The sequence below is a fragment of the Taurulus bubalis genome (genome assembly GCF_910589615.1).
Source record: "Taurulus bubalis genome assembly, chromosome: 3".
NCBI lineage: Eukaryota > Metazoa > Chordata > Actinopteri > Perciformes > Cottidae > Taurulus > Taurulus bubalis.
The window spans coordinates 21,326,625-21,350,768 of record NC_136591.1 but is presented as its reverse complement, the minus strand read 5'-3'; the positions used below and the strand labels follow the sequence as shown (position 1 = coordinate 21,350,768).

Genomic DNA, 24,144 nt, shown 5'->3' with positions numbered 1-24,144 from the left:
CCTCTCTTTTCCTCTCTCCTTTCTTTCCTGTCCTCACTTCCCCTCCTCTCTCCCCTCCTCTCCTCTCGTCCTCTCATCCTCTCTGCTGTCTTGTCCTATCCTTTCCTCTCTCCTGTCCTCTCCTCTCGTCTCCTCCTCTCGCCTTTACTGCCCTACCCTCCCCTCCTCTTATCCTCTCTCCTTTCCTGTCCTGTCCTCTCCTCTCACTTCTCGCCTCTGTCCTTTACTGTCCTGCCTTGTACCCTCCTTCTCTTTATTGATTTATCCTGTCCTCTCTTCTCCTCCTGACTCCTCTCTAATGTCTTGTCCCGTCCTCTTCTCCTCTTTATTCATTTAACCTGTCCTGTTGTTATCTCCTCCTCTTTGCTGCCCTGTCCTGTCTCGTTCTGTCCTCTCCTCTTCTCTCCTTTCCTCTTCTCCTTTCTTGTCCGGTCCTGTCATGCCCTCCTCTCCTCTTCTTCTCTTCTTCTCCTCTCTCCTCTCCTATCCCAAACATTATGTAGTCTACCTCAGTTGTAAAAACAGGATTTGGTCTGGATGCTTTGCAAAAGATGTTCATCTGGAATCTTTGTAGGCATTTTTTTTTTGACTAAGCACAAAAGTCACTCAATACAATCGTAAAACAAGTTTTAAGTTACAAGATACTTGCCCACAGTGTTTAATCAACATGTATGCACATACCTGTCATAAAAATAACAAATAGTTGAGGAGGTGGATGATATTTTTTTATCGAAGTTGTTGCTCCAGACAACTTTTCAGATGTTGCCAAATTACTGGATACGTGGATAAAGAAGAAGTGATGTAACCCAATAACTGGAAACAAAAGTCTTGTGTAAAAAGAGAAAGAAAATCCTTAAAATACAAGAATGGCCAACAGCAGTTTTACCCAATAAAAACCAGACTGTAGTACCACTTGGGTAGAGGGGTGGGAATCACAAACACGTGTGTGTGTGTGTGTGTGTGTGTGTGTGTGTGTGTGTGTGAGAGAGAGAGAGAGAGAGAGAGAGAGAGAGAGACCCTTGACTTCCAAGGTGTGCTGGGTTATAAATAGTGTCTCAACCATGGCCTGATATCCTTCTCCCCTGGTTGCCCTGACACTTGATTGACAAGAGGCTTCTTGGCAGACTCCTCCAGCTCTGTCTACAAAGTGTGTGTGTGTGTGTGTGTGTGTGTGTGTGTGTGTGTGTGTGTGTGTGTGTGTGTGTGTGTGTGTCCGTGCACACACCAGGTGAGCATGGATGCAGTCTGGCAGACCTCCAGTGCTGCCCTTGCCAAACAGTACAGAGGGACAGAGCATACAGTAAAAGGTCAATGTTGCTTGTGTGCATGTTTGTCTCTCTCGTGCGTGCATGAACATGTATTCTCCGTGTGTGTATGCGTGTGTGTTTGTGTGTTTGAGAGTGGTTTAGAGAGACTGGCGTGGTCATGATGCTGAAATAACTACAACCCCTGCCCTCCGGCTTGTGCGCTCATCGTTTATTCACAAGGCTTGTAGCCTTGTTGTCAGACTGCTCATCTCAGCTGAGCATTAGTGTTGCTTAAAGCCTTGGCTCTCATCTCCCCCTCCCGACCCCCCACCCTTTCCTCCTCCTCCACCAGCCCTCAGCATGCATGCTAATCCAGGAGTACAGGCTAACACCATGCCCTAACAGCATTTCCATGTTTAAAACATTGTGCTCGTAAAACTTCTGCAGTCTTGACAATTTGAAGTGCGACGCTGCATGAGCGGAAGCGCTACGCAGCTCCCTCCGTGCAAAACATCTTCATTTTCAATGTTGCGTTTTCCTGTTTTGAGGGGGGGGCAAGTTGATGTGTGACACAAGGTTACGTGTGTGTCACCGGCAGGGGCAGAGCCGTGGCTATTATTCATGGCAGTCTCATGTTGCACCTTGACTCTGACACCCTCAAATTGTCGAGGAGGTCATTTACCATGATGGTGTGTGTGTGTGTGTGTGTGTGTGTGTGTGTGTGTGTGTGTGTGTGTGTGTGTGTGTGTGTGTGTGTGTTGATGGGTATGTGTAAGTACAGTGTGCGTTAACATGCATGTGTGTGTGTGAGTTATTGTAAAAGAGAAACAGAGCGACCGACCTGTGTAGAAGAAGAAGTTTAGTTCGAAGCAGATTCTTCTGTCTGGTGGTCATGTTTCCACTGTCAAGGTCGGGATATTGCTTTTCTTCTGCTTGTGTCATTTGCATTTGGATTTGGGCCAACACAATTAGAAGATTTATTCCCAAAATAACCAATACTGCAGTCAATTAGTAGTGCTTAGTGAATGGGTTAGAGCCATAATAACCTGGCAATAACTGTGACAAAATAAGGTGCAGCAAGCCGTGCCTGCAGTGAATTAATAACATCATCGTCATAATGGGATTCTTTTAAACACTAGCAGTAAAGTGTATATCCTCTACACAAGGTCAATGAAATGGTAGACTTTGCCAACTCACACAGAAAGACAGTAATACACTGAGTTAAGAAGTAGTAGCCACTTAAGTTATAGCCCACCTAAACAAATGGTGTCAATGCAGTTTAATGAGTAAAAAAAATAGAAAAGAGGAATTCTTTACCCTAGGATGTTTTATTGAAAGGCAATTTAAATTCGTTGTCTTGATCCCAGGGTTATCAAACAGCCTCCGAGACATGGACATCAGCATCAGTAAGCCAGTTAGAAAGAGAGAGAAAAATATTATTTATATGGATTTAAAGACAAACCCATCATGGGACCAACTCAAAGTGTATTCTTCTTAATCCTACAGTAGCAGTAGAAGAGAGACGGACCTGAGGGTATCCCAGGAATCATTTATGCTCATCGTGTTTTAAAGGATGGATATTTGAATACCTCCCTCAAATAACACGTTCCTCTCCCTGATGAAGATCAAATCTCTCCTTCGGCCTCTTACAGCAAATACAGCACAGCACCGACTGCTTTTCTTTCCTTTTTTTCTACAAATATAATTAACGTAATTTTCAGCTCGAATTATATGCCGTTTGACGCTTACAGTCGGTCAGTAATAATATAAATTTCCGTCTCGCGGCATGTGGGTGGGAAGTTAATGTGGTAGTAGTTTAATGGCCCCCAGTAGATCCACAGGTTTTCCTCATGTGAATCAGATAAGAGCAGCGAGGAATAGAGACATATGAGAATGATATTATAGCCAGAATGGATATGCAGGCTAATTAAAGCTGCATTTAGATAATATCTTTAAAGTAACATCTCTGACAGGTTTCTAATTCTTAGCAAAGACTGTATACGTGGACGTAGTCGTCATGACGTTACCCATTGGTTTGTTTACTGCAGTTTTAAAGCCTTGAATTTCATAATTTTGTCTGTCGGCATCTTGTTTTTTTGCAACCAGTGAACGGAAGTGATCGAATTTGTGCAGAGGAGGGTGACGTAGAGACACCTGTGTATAGCGACCTGTCATTCACCTTGTAGCCCCGCCCTAAGCACCCCCTGCTTTATGGTCTATTTCACTCTAAATGTACCAGATGAACATCATACTGTATTGAAGAAGACTTACTGGGGAATAAAGTAAGCATTAGGGTAATTGTCTCATTGACTTCTATATCAGTGGTTCTCAAATGGGGGTACGTGTATCCCTGGGAGAACGTGAAGGCCCTCCAGGGGGTACGTGAGATTTGTAAAACATATATCTAAAATTAGCATCCATTCAAAAATCCTTTAAAAATAGTTATTTAATGAATATTCAATAAAATATAAGTGTAAGTTCATAAACAGATTCTGTTATATTCTATATTAAATTAGACACTGATGGCACAGAGCTATTACATCTATTTCAAACCAAAAATGCTTTGCGCTGGTTAGGGGGTACTTGACTGAAAAGATATTTAACATGGGGGTACATCACTGAAAAAAGGTTGAGAACCAACAACCAGAATTATCAGGAGTCGCCCTCCGGTGGTCAGTAGAAAGAATGCAAGTTTAAGGTACTTTTGCATTGGCATCACTTTTCAGAACCAGAAGGAAGATGGCATTAAGGATGGTGTTGCTTGTGCCCAGGGATAAATCAGAGCTTTTGAGTCAGGAAGGTGTTGTTTGCTGCAGAAAGGGGACTGTGTGGCGAGCGAGAGCACGACAAGCATGGTGTGAACTTCACAACATTTACGCATGCACTTTGGTTGAAAGCCAGTGGAGGTCCGTGCATCTGAATCCAAAATGTGCATGATGATATTTCCTGATGTAAAATCCTCCCCTGAATGGACACATATATAGACACATAAATATGTGATTGAGCAGTGCATTCCAGGAATTATTACGCAAAGAAGATGCACTTCTTCCCTCCGGCCTGCCTTCTTTTCTCCTGTTTGTGATTTCTTGCATTTCCCCAAACGGCTGCTGACAACCTCCGGAGCACATGCTTAAACTTCCTGCGTTCAGCTGGGGGTTACATGTACTGTAGGTAGTGTAGGTGGAGAGAGCTCGCTGGTATTTTGGGTAGCTGAACAACTCTGCGCTGTCTGAAAATATCTCATCCTTACATCACACTGGAGGAAGAAATAATGCAACAAAATGCAGCACAGAATGGCGAAGAACACTGCCAGTAGCTGTTATTTAGAAACGTGTAGTGCTGATTTAGGGTTTAGGGTTGAAGAACAGTACATGGTTGCAGATTTACACGTTTTAGTGTACAGCTTAACAGTTTTGCTGTCAGATATCCTGAATCATATCTTTTTTTTAATTGTAATTCCCCACAAAAGTCCTATTTAAGTGACTCAAACGACATTGAATTCATATTTTGATATTGGACATTTAGTCCAGGTCAGACCAGGCTATCCCAGTGTTTCTGACAGTGAGACAAAGGACTTAACTTCCACAGTATAAGGCACGTGACAATGGGCATGACACGCAGGGTGATAACTGGCACAGCGCTCCTGTAGATGTCAGTGGGTCAGTGGCAGCAGAGCACCTTCCCCCACCAGCTCTCTGGCAGGTGACAGAAGGTGGAAACTCAATCGCCGGGTCTCTCGAAAGAGTTGCTGCCAGTGGCGCAGACGGCCAGGCTTCCCAGTCGAAGGCTGGGGGTCTGGATGCAGCTGCTTGCCCGGGGCAGCAGGGTGACTGATTATGGCAGGGGGGCGAGGAGCGGCGGAGATCGGGGCCGGAGCGAGCGAGAGAGAGACGGGGAAGCCGAGGCCGGAGTGCAGGCAGCTGGTGGGAGCGATGAGGACGGAAGAGGCGGTGGGGTTTAACACCCGGGCGCAGACGATTCATAATCAGTCACAGGTGGGGCGTTCGGCTGTTTTATGTCTCTGCTGAGCCAAGACTGCATGCTGGTATGCTGGCTTTGCAGATTTATGTGAGCAACAGGTCTACGCTTTCACTGCCAGCACTTATGAAACATAACAAGAATAAAACATATCAGACCAAACGGTGACGGTGCAGGTAAGCAGCTGTTCCATTCAGCATTCATTCTCTCGTTTTTTGGAGCCGACCTTAACGAAGACGTTGCGTTCAAAAAGGTCACATTATTTGACTGCGTTTCTATTTCTGTTGCATTCTTAACACTAAAGTATGACACACTGTGAGTTATAGCCGCTCAGAGTGCGGGCTGTTTTCTCATGTTTCTTGCAGAGGGCAGGTTTGCGCTCCGAGCACCGCATGGCATGAGTTATTTTGGTAGCTTTGCTGGGTTTGCTGTATGTATACATATGGAAACACAGTCTAGAGAGATAGTGTTTCTGATTTAACAGGGTCACCTAGTCTTTGCTTCAGGGGCAGGAATGCAAACCCTTTATTGAATAGGGAGAAGTGAGCTATTATTGGTCTTGCATGTGCAAGCAGGGAGCTGCTAATTTGTGTCGGATTTTGAATGCAGTGTGTTTTGGTGATACTGGGTGAGCTCCAAGGCAAGAAGAGTGTCCAGACTGAGAATGAATGAGGTCTAGACAAGTGTTGGATGTGGAGCAGGTCCAGAATCTCTAACTTCTGCCGTGATTTCGTTGAGTGGCTCCTCCATCGCTGTGCAGATGCAGACACACATACAGGGCTTCATCATGCACAATGACTACGGCATTCATTCCACTTCTTCAAAAGGACAGAAAGGAAAGTCGGACGCTTTGATCGATACGCGTCTAATTTCAAGTTTGATTCAAATTTGACTCGGTGTGTATTACCCCTCCATCTTACATTGATTTTGGGATTAAATTGGTCAAAGCAGAAATAGCCTCGCAGGAAAATAACTCCTGATTGATGCGTGTCCGCGCAGGCACGCACACACACCCTCGTGCACGCACAAACAGATAGAGAGAGCATCTGTCTTTCTTGGCAGCGAGCTGAAGTGGATGGCATAGATTTAGACCTCTCTCGTTCCTTCCTGCACTCTGCTCCTCCTCCCTTGCTTCCTCACTTTGTCTCCTCTCGCGGCTGCCATTCACAGTCACACTCAGCAAATCACCTCTTGCGGAGGCTTTCGGAGCCACAGTCAGGCAGGGGAATTTTGGCCCTCAGCAACGTGCGTTTGCCAGGGCAGCTCAAAATGTCCTCGCTAACAACCATCCTTCAGTGTCTGAATGTGTTTTTTTGTTTTTTTTGGAAGGACATTTAGGCTGTGAATTTTAAATAGGGAAGGATTGTTGCAGGGGAAAATTATTTGAGATGACTGGCGTGTCTTACTTTAAGAGCTGAGAGTTTGTAATCGTTTGGAAATGCTTTACACACACACATTAATACTTTGTGTCCTGTGGATATATACGGAGATAAATATGGAGATTCTTTATTAGGAATATCCCCCTTGAGGTGTACCATCTTGTTTTCAACGACAATTATACAATATAAGCACAATTACGCAAAACATTTAACAAGAAATAAAAATAACAACAACATTATTAGATAATACCATTTTAAGACAAATACAAGGAAATAATAAGCTATCCAAAATCAGGAGGTCACACTCAAACACAGCATGAACATGGATTATTCTTTAATAGGTTATAAAAAAAAAGCATTACTGTCTGAAATGTTCTTCTATTTCTCAATAGCTCTATTGTGGATATGTGCATCCTATTAAAGTGAACAGCAGCGTTTGGAAATCAGCATCATCGCTGTTGACATAAGCCAGTGGGTCTTTTCTTTGTTTCTCAGTCAGATGATACGTTCCACTTGGTGTGAGGCCATTTAATGACTGGACCTGCAGTATCCTCGTGTGGCCAGATTGAACACTACAACTCACGGTTTAGTGCTTTTAAAATCTCAGGCCCAATCCCAATTTTCTCCACACTCATACTCGCTGACTTTAAGGTTTGAGGGCTCTCTCGCAGACATTTTGAGCCCTTTATGAACACTTTCTGCAAGTCCGAATTTTCTGCAGACTTTGACTAAGGGAATTACCCACAATTCATAGCAATGTGACGCTAAAAACTAGTGCAAATGCAAGCATAGACTATGTTGCACAGCTTTATTCATTAAATTTTAAGCTGTTTTGACAAAACAAAATTATAGATTATTTGAATGATCTCTCATCTTGTAAGACATAGATCCTGGAAGACGTTCAAATCCGTAAAGAATATAAAATAAATAGCCACAATTGTACATAACATGTTAAGACATTATCCAGATAAGGTGAAAAGTCGCAGCAAAGTGCTGTCATATTCATATTTACACCATTTCAAGTCCTCTCAGCCTCTCACACTCAACCATTTAACAGGTGATGTCAGTTAAGTCCCGGAGCATATAAAGCACATAAAGCTCAGGGATTGGGCTCTACACTTCCTTTATCCCTGTGGAAGAATAGTAAATGACACTTTTGATCTATCTATCAGCATTTCAGGCCAGATTAGTGAGCATTATTTGTATTATTTCATAAGCATTCATCTGGGATATTTTTAGATTCCTTTTTGTATGGACTGTTACCAGACCAGGAACTACTTTCATAAACAATAATATATCATTAGTTTGGTTTCAACTATAAATTACTTGGTTTTTGAATACAAATTATGAAATATTACCCCTAAATTGAACACTTTAGTGTTTTGTCACTTTATTTGTTTGCTGTGGAAATTAAATTAAAATATTACTGTAGCTAAGTCTGAGCTAACATCTTATTATTGATTGATTTTGGTTCTTACTACAGAACCTATACTTTTTTAATTTTCTTCTTTTTTTACACATACAATATCAAGCTTTGATTCAGTGTAGAAATCTACGGCCACGCTAGCTACTCTGTGAGGCTGCACTGAGCCATTGTGGTGCTCGAGCTGAATGCTAATGCCGGCATGCTAACATGCTCGCAATGACAATGCTAAAATGTGGATCTTGAGCAGGTAAAATGTTCTCCATGTTCTCCATTTTAGTTTTGCGTGTTGGCACGCTGATTTATTTGCTAATCAGCAAATAAAGTACATTTTACATTCATATAGATGAAACTGTTTCAATGTATCTTTATAGTGACATTGGCAGTTGCAAATGTAATATATAGGATGAAAGTGTGTGTGTATGTGTGTGTTAGTGTGTGACTAAAGGGACAGCAGTGGAATAGAAGCGAGAGGAGAAAAGACAACATGAGAAAGGTCTAATAAGTAGAAAATGTCTAAGCGTTGAATGAGATGCGATGTCGCGGCCTGTAACTGGCTGACGGGGCTCAGATTAATGAGCATCGCTGTGCAATTAATCTAAAGCGGGCAGCTGTCTGTTTATCTGTCTCAAGACTTGACGAGGAGATAACTGGGGGACACCTAATTGATCCCCTCCTCTTCTTCTGGTTGCTCTCCGTCTCCTCTCTGCTTTAGATCAGAAAGTTTTCCTCGACAGTGACAGACTCACTTGGAAACTCAAATGATTGATCACCCGGGCAAAGCAAGACACAGTGCTGCAGTTTGTTGATTCTACTTATTATATTTCCTGGCAATTTTGTGCTGGCTATGTTTTTGAATTAACCTAAATCTGCCAACGCTTAGAGGGGATGTGCCCAGGCTTTACCGCGCTAATATGCTTAAGGTCGGGGATTTGGTCCGATTGTATGTTTGTATTTCATTTTGCTTCCGCCACTAATCCATTTTGCTGGAAATCCTCCCTCGTTCCACGCGTCGCACCCTGTGCTCCACCCGGCTGAGGTCAAAGGTGACTGGGTCACACTGGTCTGAGCCTGCCGGCTCTGGGAGCTGTGGGGGTAGGAGGCATCTTGTGGTTTCTCCCAGTAAAGGGCTCCACAGTCGGCCTCCGGCAGTGTGTTTACCCTTGCCGTGAACGCTGATGCATTAATCCCGTTGAACCTCCATAGGCTTCCACTATTTCTTTGTGCGCTAATGTGTACAAGGAAGTGGACTCCTTACCCATGAGAAATATGATCATGAGATATAAAAACTGGGACATAAGCTGTTATTTAGTTGCCTGACCTGTTTTTGCTTGTGACCCCTTAAAATAATGCAATGTCTACTTGTGACCCCACACACGGCGTTCAATCGTAGACGGATTTTCTGTTAGATTGATTTTGTCGTTATTCTCACAACTAAGAATAAGTGCCGTGCTTGAATGAATGCTGCCAAGAGCTCAGCTCCCAAATTATGTAAGAGGTGACTATGAAATGATGGCTCCAGCAATTATTTAATATGTAAATATGTAAAATGTATTATATTAGTATATATCAGTATTATTAAATATATATAAGTGTGAAATACAATACTTCTATTGAGTTTTTGAGTCAATGAATAACAAAACACAGAAACTACAAATTAAACCGATTATAAAAATATAAACTTGCCATTAAACCTTTTCATGGGATGTTTCATTTTTTGGTAGACCCTTATATTACACTTATTTATTTATTCAAAACAGAAACTATTAAAATGTATTTAAGGTCATATAACTTGAGATCAGAGCATAGAACCCTGAGGTCAGAGCAAAGAACTTGAGATCAGAGCATAGAACCCTGAGGTCAGATCATAGAGCCTAAAACTCTGAGTTCAGAGCATAGACCCTGAGATCAGAGCATAGAACAAATCCTGAGGTCGTCAGAGCATAGAACGAACCCTGAGGTCGTCAGAGCATAGAACCCTGATGTCAGAGCATAGAATCCAGAGATCAGAGCATAGAACCCTGATGTCAGAGCATAGAATCCAGAGATCAGAGCATAGAACCCTGATGTCAGAGCATAGAATCCAGAGATCAGAGCATAGAACCCTTAGGTCAGAGCATAGAATCCAGAGATCAGAGCATAGAACCCTGAGGTCAGAGCAGAGAACCCTGGTCAGAGCATAGAGCATAGAACCCTGAGGTCAGAGCATAGAGCAGAGAACCCTGGTCAGAGCATAGAGCATAGAACCCTGAGGTTAGAGCATAGAAACCTGAGTTCAGAGCATAGAACCCTAAGGTCAGACTATAGAACCTTAAATAACATACAAATATTGAATGACTTAAAACGGTTCACATAGCCTTTTTGTTTTGGGGGAGTCTGAGTTTAGTTATGACGAGGTGTGCATGAAGCCGTGATGCTTCCTTGACATGTCAGCGACTATTTGGAGGTTATTGGCTGTGTTGGTGGGTTGGCATTCTGGGGAGATACAATTATCGTCCTTATTTTAAAACACTTCGTCAACTTGCTTTTCGCTTCTTTTTTTTTAAAGATTCTGTCGCTTCCAAAACTTGTTGTAGCAGAGTGTAAACCACAGGTTTCTGGTCTTTTGCACACCGCTCGTAAAAAAAAAAAAGGGTTTTATTGTTGCAATTTCACTCTTACACGTTGGCGACAACAAATTCTGTTCTTCCTAAAAATGCCGCTGTTTTAACCTCATCGTGCTCCAAAAGCCGCAAAAGTGAACCTAAAGGGACTTCAGTCTGTCTTAAAAGGCACTGACGTGTATTTCTTACAATAACAAATGACGACAACATTCAAAGTAGAAACTTTTCTGATTACAGTTCAACATGTAAATGCTAATAAACGATATTTAAGTTGAATTTGGCTCGAACAGATTATTTTAGCTGTTGGTTGAAGTTTAGGGTCTTGTTGTTGTTGTCCCCCATAGAGAATCATTTCAGCATTTGAATCCTCTTGATCTCTCTTATTACTCTTTGTTTTAAATGTTTTGTGCTTCTATAGTTTCAGATCCCTTTTACAAAGACACAGAAGCATTAGCAGAAGCATTTTTTTTTCATCATTGTGTCTCTTAAGATGGACTCCACCTATTCATTGAACCCCTCCGCGCACAGCCTCTCTGCATGTTGCGATGACGGTTAATAGCTTCTGTAACTAACAGGCAGAAGGATGGCCTGAGGAAACGGGTCAGCTCACAGCCGATTAATCATAGAAACAATCCAAAATACGCTCCTTGAATAATCCTGCTCCTGTTTGTCCGAGACCTCATCTGTAGTTCGGCTCATAACGCGTCGAGAAATTAGCCAAAACTGCTGATACAGGTGGGTCAACCTGCCAGCTAGTGTACTGATCCGAGGTCAGGTTCCACTGCGTTTTGAGGTCAGGATTAGTCGTTGTAATTAATAGCAGAGATAGGAGAAACGGGCCCCTGGGGGATCTTATTACCAGAAGCTTCACTCTACTTTGTCCCTTAATCAGGAAAATTAACATCCACATCATTTTTTAATTCACAGTTATTTAATTCACAATGCTGGTTCAGATGTGAAATACTGAGTTAAGACCAGCAGAGGGCAGCAGAGCACAAGACATTACATCCCTACACACAACACATGGCTGTCAAGGGGGAAACAACCGGCTGACACTAAAAAGTTTTGTTAATTTTTAGGTAGAACCACATTTAAACCTGTGCCGACTTCAAGATCCTTTTTTTTACGAGACGTGATCCCTTTTCCGATCATATCATTTGTTTTTAATATTGACTTTTTCGAGATTATAATGACTGATGATGATTGTGTCTTAACTTCAATCCTTTGCCCGGTAAATCAACTAAAACGTATTATTTTAGGACAAGGCTGGTACAATCCATCATTATCATCATCATTATCATTGATGAAAGTTTAAGTTGGAGTATACATATTGACTGTGTTAGTAGAAACATAAACAAATTATAAGGAGGGTTAGACATCTTATTTCTGCAAACTGTCTCCTTATTTTTTATTACAGTTTAATTTATCCTTATCTCTCATATTGCAATATAGTTTGGGCAAGCACTTTTCCTACTAAAAAATGTTGTTTCTCCAGAATCGTTTTGTTAGGATTGCAACACGATCACAGTCTCACATCTCAGCTGCTCCTTTATTTCACAAACTGCAGATTCTTACTATTTATAACATTAATATTTCTTTAACTTGCATTTTCATGTATACAACACTTTTAGGTGAAGGAAATATTCTTGATCATTTCAAAACCTTCTTCAAAGTCAATTCTCAGATTCATTCTCACTCAACTCGTCAATCTTCACATCTTCATCCTCCGAAATGTGTCACACATGCACACATGCATACACACACGCACACACAGACTTGACATGATTACATTATTTTTCTTTCTCTTCTTTCTTCCTTTTGTTGTCTTTCTTATGCATATTTAAATTTATGTTTGTAATTTTGTAAAATTTTAAATATTATATAGGTGGAGGCTTCAAATAAGCCAAGTTGGCTTTTTGTCTCTTCCTGCACTGTGATATTCATTTTCTGTTATGATTTTTTGTCTTATTGTTTGAATTGTGCAAAATAAATAAATAAATCTGCTGCATGCCATCCAATCTGCTTGGAATACAGCATATATTTAAGGACTTCTGAGCATGGAGGCTGTATTAACCTCACAACTTAATCTTTAGCATACAGTATCAACATTATTATAATTATTATTATGATCACTTTAAACAGGCAATGCAATATGAAAAAACACCCAATGAAAGCTTTCCTTCCAAAGCAAATGAGTGTGTTTTGCCCCTAAAATGGATTAAGACTAACATTACTCAGATAAAAGGAAAATGTAGCTATCATTATTAGGCATGCAATAATAACTGCAACCTATTTTTAGATAACAGTTACAACTGTACTGTATAATAACACTGGCTCTCCTTAATGACAGTTTATAATCTACTGTAACGTAACACGGTGGTATTATCTATCTTAAATCTAGTTTAATAACAAACTATTCTCCTATGCAAAGCTTTTTTGAAGTATTATTCAGTTACACCGTTGCACTGGTTTACACATGTCCATTCATTATCAGAACCACGGGCCCTGTAGTGTATTTAGATTCATGCTCACACCGTTCTGCTGACCGGATGTGTATCAATCCACCGCTGAAAATAGTCCCCAACCAATGAACCATTTACTCATGTTTGAGTAATGTTGTTTGTTTTTTCTAAATACAGTGACCAGCTGTTTCAGGAGAGTAATGAGGCTTCAAATGTCTATTTTTTATATATTTATTTTTATATTTAAATTTAGTAGTAGCTTGGAGAAGTGCAGACAGGACAGGGAAGTCGGAAAGTAGTGCTAATGCATTGTGGGTCTGTGAAAAATATAGAATAACACTGGTATTATATTTTTTATTTGTTTTAACTTCCCACCACTATCTATATCTGTCTGTGGATAAATGTTCTTCTTAAACTCAAGAATACTTATCATTTCACATTTCCACCATTATACAGTAAAACCTCCTTCTAATCCCTGATTAGATTTAGGATCAACACCATGCTAATATTTATAGATCAACAAACATATTAATAATGATATGTCCTCATTAGAAGTATGAGTAATATGTTGAAGCATATATATTTTATATATATATATATTTTTTTTTATTTTTTATTATTGGACACTTACCCTGAAATGTGTTATGTTAAATGAAATATAACACAAATACATGTTAAATAAACAGTAGTGGTGGAGAGTGAAGCGGTTCGTTTCTTTTACCACGTCTGTCCACCAGAGGGAGCTAGAGGACAAGACACCGCCTTTATCTCGCTCTCCACCTGAACGGTGTGAGATTATCTGTTGAAATCAACGTTGTGTGTGCATCGTTGTTAAAGGCATGAGCCCCTCGTTTTATGCAGCGTCGCCCACATCAAAGCGGACAAAGTGATGGCGATACGCCCGGCTGAATGATGGATGTTCCATTGCATACAAACAATATCTTCACTCTTTGTTTTATGCATCAGACGTGGTATATGGCCGCTCATTAATCAGCACCGGAGGTCATGTTCGGTCCTCTGAGGAGAGTCGTGAGTCGTCCCTTTGTCTGCCGTCTCAAGGGCTCTCTGATATCATCTTTCTCAGACGCAGTGAATAAGCTTCTGTTCACAAATTGGTCACCGATGCAAACGGATAGTGCATTTCAGGAGCAGCGGCGGCAGTAGTAGTAGAAGTGTATATGTGCGTGCGTGCGTGTGTGTGTGTGTGTGTGTGTGTGTGTGTGTGTGTGTGTGTGTGTGCGTGTGTGTGTGTGTGTGTGTGTGCATAAATACCCACGTGTGCTCGTCCTCTGCAGTTTGAGTCGTGACAGAGAGATTCACCGGGTGCTGAGATGGTGCCTGGGATTTGAACACATAAAGGGGGAGAGAGAGGGAGAAAAGTGTGATCTGGATAAGAAGACGTGTTTCTGTTGTACAATATTAGATGACAGTAAAAAAATAAAACACACACACAATTTCTATGCGCCCGTGTTCTGTTAGAGCTGAGAGTTGAGAGTGGGCGTGTTGAGTAGGCGATGTTCTGCAGTGTGTGTGTGTGTGTGTGTGTGTGTGTGTGTGTGTGCTTTCGTTTATCTATCCTGGTGGGGACATTGATGTGAATACACACCAACACCATGGGGACCAAAAACACCATGGGGACCAAAACCATAGTCCCCACGGTGCGAACCACTCCAATGAATAGGAAATGACTTTTCAATATGGCTGGTGAAGTTTCCTAAAAAGTCCCTTGGAGGCTGTTTTTTATGACTTTGTGTGTGCTCTATAGCAACCCCAGAGGCCAAACCTGGTATTGCAGTGTTTACGCAAGTCCCCAGCAGACTGGTTTTCAGACATTGTGTGTGTTCTATAGCACTCCCGGAGGCCAAACCTGTCATTACAGTGTGTGCTCTATAGCACTCCCGGAGGCCAAACCTGTCATTACAGTGTATGAACTAAGTCCCCACCAGCACTGTTTTTTCAGTGTGAACTTTTTATGTGACTGAATGCCATTTTTGTCATTAGAATGTGTTTATTATCCTCTTATACAATTTTTGTTACCTGATTATTACATTTTGGGCCTCTTATCTCATGAGAATTTAATAGAGTTTGCTTTTGTTTGTTTATTTGTTTAATTTTTTACAGTTCTCTTTACATTACATTTCATTTAGCTGACGTTTTTATCCAAAGCAACTTACTTTTCTTTGTGCTTTGAATTTTACTGGCAGAGTTGGTGAGGTATTGGGTGGTGGGTTAAGCCTAAAAAATTAACATTTGTACATTTAGATAATTATAGATCTTGTGGTTATCTTAATTGAATGATTGTGTGATGTTTTTCAGTTATGAAACGCAGTTGTGAGATACAGTGAACACACCACCAGTCAGCGCAGACTTGTTCAGTGAATTTACTGTTCTGAGAATAGTGTTGTGTGACTCGCGAACGTACTGCACACAGAGAGGGGACTCTGTCAGGGCAGGGGAGTGATTCTCATTCAGTGAACGAACTGACGAAAGTAGCTCTCTGTGAAATGTAGTCTGTCACTACTTTCACCAAAATGATAAAAATGGGACTGAGAAATGACTTCGTACTGCAGATAAAGCTTCATGAGGTGTGTGCAAATGAAGAGGAGAAGGATTTCGTGTGACGAGTACTTTTTTGAACGGCGTCATATGACACGCCGACGCCCCTATCTCGCTCCGTGAGTCACGTAAGATGACGCGGTAAGAATGCGGCAGGAAGCCAGAAGTCTCCTCCTTCCGCCAGACGTGAAACCATACATCATAAAAACGTGAACGCTGTCAAATACCGTGCACGCGTCGGTCGTGGGCTGCGAGTTAAATACGTCAGATTACCCAAGTCCAATAAAGTAAAATAAAAGATTTTTTGGACTGGAACGTACCTTCCCTTTAAATCAGTGTCTGTTTGTTTAACTCAAAATATGTTCTTTCGTGACACAAGCACTTAAAAAACAAAACAATTAGAGACATAAAATAATAAAATAAAATAGAAAATAAATTCTCTTCAGCTTCAATATAAATGATCTGACTTATTCCAGCAACACAAATCAATGCCAACAATATACATGAAATATAACAACTCAACATATTGTGTAATGTCTATTTTCAATCAGTCTCTTTTCAGTGTTTATCAAAAGTAAATCAGTCCTGTTTTTTCTTGGATGAACAGTCAATCCTCTCCACAAACTGTGGTGATCCGCAATTTGATATTTCTTAGTCCAGGAGAAAAAAATAAACTCCCAGCAATGGAAACAAAATGTGCCCCCCCCCCCAAAAAATACTATAGAGCTCTATAGAAAGAAAATGTTTTTTGATACTCAAGATGGCTGGCGACAAGTCCTGAGACACAGCGGTCTCTGCCTGGCTCTAGTCCACCTACACTAGCAGGAAAACAGTGTAAGAAGTGGTGACTTGATGTGAAAGACGGCTAATAGAGACTGGCTACAGCTTGGCCATGTCTTCTTCCCTCTAAGCATTATTCAAGTGCTAACCCGCAAACTTTCCTGCTCTGAGGTCACTGCTCTACAGCCATAAAGCAGAGATTAGTGTTCTGACTCTTAAAGAGTCTGCCTATTGACACTGAATAACAGACTGGCTAGATAACCACTGGGTTACAGTGCCAGCACAGTAGCCACTGTAGTGGAAAACAGCTAGCATTTATCTTTTTTAAATCACTGCATCATTGTCAATATTAGCGGCTAACAGCCAGCAGCTAACAGCTAACATAAGCACTTTTCTGTTAACAAAGTTAACAGAGAACGTCATGCTGTCATGCTCACACAGTGTTAACAAAGCTAATTTAGCTGTTTCCAAACTCTTTTCACTGTTGTTTCTGATTATCAGTGTTGAGGGAGAGCACAATTCACTGCAGTTGATTTGCAGATACATTTTCAATAATTATTTATGTCCACAGTACTATAAGGTTTGGGTTAGATTATGATTAGGTTATCAGCTGTTCAAGAACAGCCTACCTTAGATGTGCATCACTGAAGCCATTTTGTATGTTTTAGAGCAGAAATGCAGCAGCACGACAGAGACAAGATGTGACGTCTAAAAAAACATTTGTGAAAACTTTTACTCTAAGCATTTGGGTTAGATTATGAGTTGACAGTGTATGAGCATATCTGCAAGACAGTTGTTAAAAGTCTTCATTCTGTATGATTAAAAACCATAACAGATATGTTTTAGCTTTTGTAATGGGTAAGTCAAATGCTGCTATTGTACATTAGGCTTCTTTATGTAACGTTGTCTGTTGTAAATATGCCAAGCAGGGACATCAAGTGCTTGAGGCAGGGAGAAAAAGAGAGGGAGAGACAGGAGCAGACCAAAAGGTACAGTAAGAGAGAGCAACATATAACAGTAGATATTTAAGATTTAAGATTTCACAAAAAAGGGCAAAAACGCGATTCCTTGCTTGTAGTAAGTGTCTTGTGGTATTGTGACTGTTTTTTTTCCTTTTAGGGTGTTCAGAGCAGGGCCAGACAGCTGAGAGACATCGCAGTCAGAGGACAAGCCATATCAGTCACACTCAAAACTTTGACACTCAAGTTTTGTCTAACAGAGTTTTAAGTTTCCATGACTTTCCCTGGCTACATTATGATGCAGTGCATAAGGGGATTTTGTGTTTTTATTGTAATTTACCAGGACAAATAAAATAAAGTAAGCGTATAGCCCTGGAATTATATCATAATGCTTTGATTAAAGACTCAAGTCATTTTGTTCAAGAGGAAGAGGGAGAAGTGTTTTATCTGGGTGGTTAGCCCACGTCTGTCGCTGTCATGTAAGAACCCCAAATCTTGAAAAAGTAAAACATGACATATGCCTGTTTTTCTGTGTTCTCAGTCCCTCCCCTCTCCAAGTTTGATGCCTTGCTATTAAATAAAACATCACACATAACTTTTGACCCGGCCCGACCAGAGTCATGTGGAGGAAGGGCCGCAGTATCGAACCTATTTAAAAATAGGTTCAGTTCATTAGCCCGGTCCACACGTCCCTCCAGCCCCATGTTACCAGTCTTCTGGAATTTTGTTGTCTGTTGTTTTAACTATTGTGTGTTTTGATTAGTGCTTAATCCTTTAAATTATTCATTTAGCAGTATACATTGTTTCATCAGATTTCTTAATTCAAACCACATATGATGAAGCCTATTGATGGTATTCCTCCAAAGACCCTGTTTAACTGAAGGACTTTGTTTAATCACAATAATTCCTCTCTGTGGCCCAGTAAAGCCTAGTTTATGGTTCTGCGTTCTACCTACGTAGATACGTGACGCAGAACCATAAACTAGGCTTAAGTCCTATACATTTTATAACATTTTCAACATTCTTTTAATGGGCCTTTCATGAGCCCTTTTTGGTTTTTAAGGAGTTTTTATGAATACTCAGAGCCCCAGAGAGCCTGTGCCCCTCATAGTGCTCTTTTTAAAGCGCTGCATTTTAACCCAACTTTAACCCACACACTTCAGGCCTTCCTCCAAGCATATTCCCTAGGTTGTCAACAGTATTGTCTGAGAGTGACTCATTTTGGTCACTATTACCACAAAAAACAAACAAACTAAGAAACAAAAAGCTTCATTTTATATATTGGGCCTCCAAAGTGCTTTCTGAAACTAGCCTTGGACTGGCTTGTGTCCATGAAATGGGAACATGTAAAATGTAAATTTACTTTTAACTATAGGCTACTACTAATTTAGTCAATAACTTGAGGGTACTAGATATTTGCTATATTCAATCTTTTGAATATATCAAATATATAGTACAGCCAAACTAGTAATTACACTGCATCTAGATTATTTATGTCAATAAAAAAGGTTTTGAAAGTACAGTATTTCCCTCTGAAATGTAGTGGATTGTAAGTATAAAGTTGCATAAAATGGAAATACTAGTAAAATAGGCTAAAAGTACTTCAAAATACTAAAGTAAAAGTACTTAGTTCGTGTCCACCACTAGTATAGTGAAACTTTGGTTAATGAGATACTTTAATGTTAACAATTTTCTATTTTGCAGTTTACAGTGTTAAATGTGAAACATCAGTTATTTGCTAAACTAGTCTTTAAAACTAGCTTGTGAGTCACAGTTGAGAAGTGGAGGAATACTGTCTGGTCCTCTGCCCAGCCTTAATTAATGGCCCATCAGCAAAGGGCGCGCTGGTCTGCACCTGGCTGCAGCCTGTAGTCTGCTGGAGTCTGCAGCAGAGCCGTGCTCCCCTCCCCCTCCTCTCAGCTCCCCTCACCCCCTACTCTCAGCCCCCCTCCTCTCAGCTCCCCTCCCCCCCTCCTCTCAGCCCCCCTCGGCTCACAGCGCACAAGGAACATTTCAGAAGAAGAATCTCTTTGCTATGGACTCCTCACAATAAATGTCTAACTCAGCACCAGCAGCAGGTAAGATTTTAAGTTCTCTTATTTTTGTTTTAATATGTCATGATTTGTAATCGATAGGTTATGATAAACAGCGATATAACTCATGAATGGAGTAGTTAGCAAGCCAGTTAGTGTTAGCTAACCGCCCTGCTAAGGCTAAGACTGTGGTTAAGTTGGAAAGATATTGGCAGATTTGAACTTCTTAAGTGAAACGTTGTTAAAACTCAAAACATGCATATTTTTAACCGTAGTAAGATAGACAACAAGCTACAACCTAATTTTCATCAAAATGAGCCATCCTCTGAGCCACACCAAGAACATTAGTGTGTGTGTGCAGCCGGCTGTGAGAGCAGAGATATTACAAAAATATTAAATTACTTCACTATAATACAGTGTAGTGTCACCAAAATCACTACATACTCCATTTATCTTCAACAGATTACACTACAACACTTATTTGGGAAAATAAGGACTTTTCATAATTTCTGGGAATTTTATTATGAATATTAATCAATTGGACCACTACACTTTATCTCACAATTAAAACAATTAAAAAGGAAGACATTTTTCATACTAAGTGTTGTAGTGTAATCCGCAGTAGACCGATGAAGTGTGTAGAGAGTTTGGTGACACTACACTGTATCATATAAGTTATTGATTAATATTCCTAATAAAAAATTTCAGAAATTATGAAAAATGCCTTTCTTCCAAACCAAGTGTTGTAGTGTCATCTGTCGGCTATTACAGTAATCTACAGGTGTTTTATCTGACTGTTCCTCTTGCCACTATTGAAAGCAAATAGAGTAAACACTAAAAGATCACACAGGACAAATTATTCTTCAAAAGCCTTGTGCCGTGCCCAAGTGGTGACTTTGTTATGAAGTTTCTCCTTGCCTCACCTCCTTGTCTCCTCTCCTTGCTTCCTCTCCTCTTCCACTCTTTCATCTAGATAAGAGCTGTGGACAACCCAAAGCAGCAGCAGCTGCTCGGGTGTCAGCAGCTTACGGTGGATTTGCCCCAGAGGAGACTAACACTACTACCATTAACACCAACCAGCTGATAGACATGGACCTGCTCATTACCAAGGAGAAGAACAGTGAGGTGAGATGGAGGCAAATATTCCAATACCTACAAGTCATATTTTAAACAGCAATTTAATAGTCTTTAAATAGTAATATAATAAAAACACAAATGCTATGATCCAACAAATGTAGGCTATTTTATTAAAAATATTCAGCAGAATGACCTCGTCACAAACTTTGCGACCTTAGTTAGCATACAACAATAAAATATAACAAGTAGCCTTTTTTATTTTTTATTCAAGGTTTAAAATAATTAATCTGAAGCTTTTTTCAATTGCTCCTATTATGCAGTAGTTCCCTCTGTCTCTGCATCGCCACTGCAGCTTTTAATGGGAGCGGACCGATCTTAGGCTGTTTAGGCTATTTACATCTCAGAAAACTGCAATTTTTTTCACAGACAACTTCAGATGGCTATACAAACTTACACTGATGGGTTTGTTTACTTCAGGGGTATTCAACTAAAATGTGAAAAGGTCCAGTTAGAGAAAAATTCTCGAAGCAAAGGTCCGAAAGATCATAATGTAACTATATAGTGTGATTAAATAATAGAGGGATAGAGTTGTGTCAACATCTGCGTGTAATCAATACACGACTGACAAATCAAATTAATTCAGTACGATTAAAAAACTCGACAGCCTCAGCCCATTATAAATAATAAAAGTAATCTAAACACATTTTAACAATTGAACAGTTTTATAGAATATATATCCAACTTCATATTCTAATATTCAAACAGCTATAAAACCAGATCCTTACATTTTCTCAAACTGTACAGTAAAATCTGAAGGCCATCCATGTAGACATAGCAGAGGTCCCCATGAACAAGACTGCATTGGAATTTGGATTTACAAGTTTAAGGATCTCTCTTTATAGCTGTTTAAATATTGGAATATTATGAAATTATGAATGTCATTATGTCTTTTAAGCTGACTTTGAATTCACTTTTCTCCCAAACTGTACAGTAAAATCTGATGTCCATAAACATGAGCATAGCAGAGGTCCCCATGAACAAGACTGAATTGGAATTTGGATTTACAAGTTTAAAGATCTAGTTTTATAGCTGTTTGAATATTAGAATATTATGAATATCATTATTTCATTCGTGAAATAGTAAAATTATGAATATCATTATTTTATTCAGTAGAATTATGAATATCATCATTTAATTCAAGCAAAGATTGGCTTTTGTAGCCTTATTGATTATGAATATCATCATTTCATTTGAGCTTGGCTTCTCTGTGCTGCGTACCGCCCCCGTACCGTAACACCTTGAATAGAGGTCATTCAGGATGGCAACGGAGGCTCACTTGGCAGATGTGGGCTCACTTGACCGCAGTTAGTGCTCCAAGTATGGTAAGAATGAACAGAAATAAGTCTGTCCATTCTGGATTAAATGCTCGATTTTCGCCGTCCACTTTTCTCTTTTTAGAGAGCGCCATTTGTTCCTTATTTATCTCACTCGTCCCGTTGTCTCGCTTTCTCTGTCTCACTCGTCTTTTTCTCAAATGTCGCTATCTTTCTTTTTCTTCCTACCGTCTTATTTGTAATTTGCCGCTATGTCTGCCCGTAAAGACTACCAAAGCTGCGCAGGTTAAAAAAGAAGTGCCCCGTCAGGTTTAAATCACAACCCGTTGTTACTGCTTCAGGTTCGGGTCCGGATCCGGACCGCGGTCCGCCAGTTAGTGACCTCTGGTTTACTTCAAGGAGCAGACATGTTTGTAAAAGTAGCAGTCACATGTGTCAGTCACATGGCTGACCACTGTATTCAAAGTCATCTTCCATATCCTCAAAATCATCTAAATATTCAGCCATTATTGAGAAAATACTTACCAGTATGCTACGAAAACATTTTGTCTCCAAGTTCATATTACTTGGTTGAATTCATCTACAGGAGCGCTTCAGACTATCTGTAAATACACTGAGCAAGACTTTCACAAGACTTTGCGTGACTTTGTATTACAGCTACTTTTATAAACATGTCTGCTTCCTTGATGTAAAAAACTCATCAGTGTAAGTTTGAATAACCATCTGAAGTTGTCTGTGAAAAAATTGTGGTTTTGTAGGATGTAAATAGTGTATTGATAGATCGTTTGGTATTACATTTTGTCCTACCTGCCATCTCTCAAATACTGCAGAACGTTTTGTCTATTCCGTCCACATTTTCATGTCTTAACCATTTGAATTTCTCCTGCCATTCTGGTTTGAAACATTGTGTTTGGAAAGTCTGCTGTCCAATTTTCTATTTATTGAGGAGCAGAAGAGCTTGACGCTTTTATGTGGCCTTACTGGCCTCAACTGCAATACTTATTTCACCATCGTTTGATTAAAAAAAATTGGTTCAAGTGCTTCAAGTGAGCTTTTCTAACATTGCATCTTTATGTTTTCCCTTGAAGGTCCAAGACCAGTGAAAAAGAACAGACCTGTTGAGAGGACACCTACAGAGGAGGACCAGGAGTCTGATGCTTCATCACAGCTAACCAGAGGTATTTTAAAGGAACGGTTCATCCCAAGTCAATATTCATTCATTATCTACTCACCCTCATGCTGATGAGAAATCCGGTGTAGTTTTTTGATCCTCTACAGGCGTACAGGCTACAGTTAATATTTAGGCTACACAAATGTACTGAATTATGTTTTAAGTCAACTGTGTATGTCATGACTTCGAGACACTTGAATTGCAGCGGACAAGCAGTGTGAAGGAATTTTACAAGGTTTTTGGGTAGTTTTTTGGGCTGTTACCATCACCACCCGTTATATGGATAAATGCTTTGGGATGTTCTCCCCCAGCATTCTTTTTCAAACATTATACTGTCAATCTGTTTGCCTACAGGTAGATCAAGGACCTGGACAGAGGAGGACCATGAGTCTGATACCTCATCACAGCCAATCAAAGGTATTTTACCAATAACCTGTTTCAGAGAGTTATTTTAAGTCTCATACAGACATTGTTGGTTTCAGGATGTCCACTATTCCTACAATTACTTGGGGGTGTGATGAAACTCTCCTCACACACAACTCAGAAAAGACAGTATGACATTTTCAACAAAACTTTGATGAAAATCTGACTGAGGAAAATAGTTTTATTTTATGGACACAAAATGCAAAGCAGTATTACTTACCGTAGAGTTCCCTTTTGTAATGTTCTATAACTTAAAACTGAACTAATTTCCACAAACTGAACTAAAATGTTTATCTCCAGTATGACTGCTCACTTGCGTTTTCAGTTTCCCTACAAGTCAAATGCAGTGGCGGCTGGTGACAAAAACTACTTGGGGGGGGGGGCACAATTTGGTGTAGGGTTTGGGGGTCGGTAACAAACAAACAGTAGCACCCGTCATACCTCAGCAAACAAATTTAAAAAATACAGAATGGAAAACCAATGTAAAAAGAACACAACAAACTGTAAAGTTGCCTAAACACTAGAGTAATCACCCCCACCAACCTTTATTTCATTGTATTTTATTTTACATGGATGCATCAAGAAGGAAGAGGAAGATGTGGAGCAAGGAAGAAGTCCAAGCTGTGGAACGGAAGCTGATGAACAGCATTCAGACTGGCAAGGTTCCTGGTAAAGCACAGTGTCTTGAATGTATCCATGCATTTCCAGAGGCACTTAAA

General features: G+C 40.2%; 1 protein-coding gene across 1 annotated transcript in view; it reads left to right on the top strand.

The window, feature by feature from the left end:
- pak5 (p21 protein (Cdc42/Rac)-activated kinase 5) overlaps positions 1-24,144 on the top strand; it is a 47,437-nt gene that overhangs the window by 2,911 nt on the left and 20,382 nt on the right. The window lies entirely within an intron of this gene.